This window comes from Penaeus chinensis, chromosome 21 (genome assembly GCF_019202785.1).
Source record: "Penaeus chinensis breed Huanghai No. 1 chromosome 21, ASM1920278v2, whole genome shotgun sequence".
Classification (NCBI taxonomy): Eukaryota; Metazoa; Arthropoda; class Malacostraca; order Decapoda; family Penaeidae; genus Penaeus; species Penaeus chinensis.
Window position 1 is genome coordinate 11,643,740 of NC_061839.1, and position 2,500 is coordinate 11,646,239.

The window sequence follows — 2,500 nt, forward strand, 5'->3', positions numbered from 1 at the left end:
ACACACGAAACACACACAGAAGCTCACAAACACACGAAACACACACAGAAGCTCACAAACACACGAAACACACACAGAAGCTCACAAACACACGAAACACACACAGAAGCTCACAAACACACGAAACACACACAGAAGCTCACAAACACACGAAACACACACAGAAGCTCACAAACACACGAAACACACACAGAAGCTCACAAACACACGAAACACACACAGAAGCTCACAAACACACGAAACACACACAGAAGCTCACAAACACACGAAACACACACAGAAGCTCACAAACACACGAAACACACACAGAAGCTCACAAACACACGAAACACACACAGAAGCTCACAAACACACGAAACACACACAGAAGCTCACAAACACACGAAACACACACAGAAGCTCACAAACACACGAAACACACACAGAAGCTCACAAACACACGAAACACACACAGAAGCTCACAAACACACGAAACACACACAGAAGCTCACAAACACACGAAACACACACAGAAGCTCACAAACACACGAAACACACACAGAAGCTCACAAACACACGAAACACACACAGAAGCTCACAAACACACGAAACACACACAGAAGCTCACAAACACACGAAACACACACAGAAGCTCACAAACACACGAAACACACACAGAAGCTCACAAACACACGAAACACACACAGAAGCTCACAAACACACGAAACACACACAGAAGCTCACAAACACACGAAACACACACAGAAGCTCACAAACACACGAAACACACACAGAAGCTCACAAACACACGAAACACACACAGAAGCTCACAAACACACGAAACACACACAGAAGCTCACAAACACACGAAACACACACAGAAGCTCACAAACACACGAAACACACACAGAAGCTCACAAACACACGAAACACACACAGAAGCTCACAAACACACGAAACACACACAGAAGCTCACAAACACACGAAACACACACAGAAGCTCACAAACACACGAAACACACACAGAAGCTCACAAACACACACAAACACACGAAACACACACAGAAGCTCACAAACACACGAAACACACACAGAAGCTCACAAACACACACAAACACACGAAACACACACAGAAGCTCACAAACACACGAAACACATACACAAGCTCACAAACACACGAAACACACACAGAAGCTCACAAACACACGAAACACATACACAAGCTCACAAACACACGAAACACACACAGAAGCTCACAAACACACACAAACACACGAAACACACACAGAAGCTCACAAACACACGAAACACACACAGAAGCTCACAAACACACGAAACACACACAGAAGCTCACAAACACACGAAACACACACAGAAGCTAAATTTAAAAATTTAATATTTTGTTTTTGGGTTTTTATATTATTATATATATGTTTTTGTTTTTTTTTATTTATATAATATATATGTCTTTTGTGTTATATATATATATATATTTATTTGTGTGTTATATAATTTATATTTTTATATATATATTTTTTGTCTTTGTGTGAATTTATTAAATATTTATATATATATTATTATGTCTTTGTGTGAAAATATATATATTATATATATATATATATATTTTTTATTTTTGTGTGTTTTATATTTTAATATATAATTTTATTATATATATATATATTTTGTGTGTATTATATATTATTATAATTATTTATATTTTTTATTAAATTATATTTATTATTAATTTTATTTATATTTATTATATAAAATATATTATATATTAGATATTATATAAAAATATATATATAATATATATATAAATTATATTATTAAAATTTATATATATAGAATTTTATATATATATATATAGATATATATATATATAAAAAGTATATTTTATATATATATATATATAGATATTTTTATATTATATATATAGATATATAAAATATATTAATAATATATATTTATATTATAGTTTATATATATATAGATATATTTTTATATATTTTTTATATATATATATATAGATATATATATGATATATTATATATATAATATATAGATATATTTTTTATATAGTTTAATATATTTTAATATATATATATAGATATATATTTATTTATATTAATATATAGAATATATATATAGATATATATATTTTTTTAGATATTATATATATATATATATAGATATATATATATATATATATAGATATATATATATATATATATATATATCATACATACATATATAAACACACGCGCGCGCGCACACACACACACACACACACACACACACACACACACACACACACACACACACACACACACACACACACACACACACACACACGCACACACACACGCACACACACACGCACACACACACGCACACACACACGCACACACACACGCACACACACACGCACACACACACGCACACACACACGCACACACACACACACACACGCACACACACACACACACACACACGCACACACACACACACACACACACAC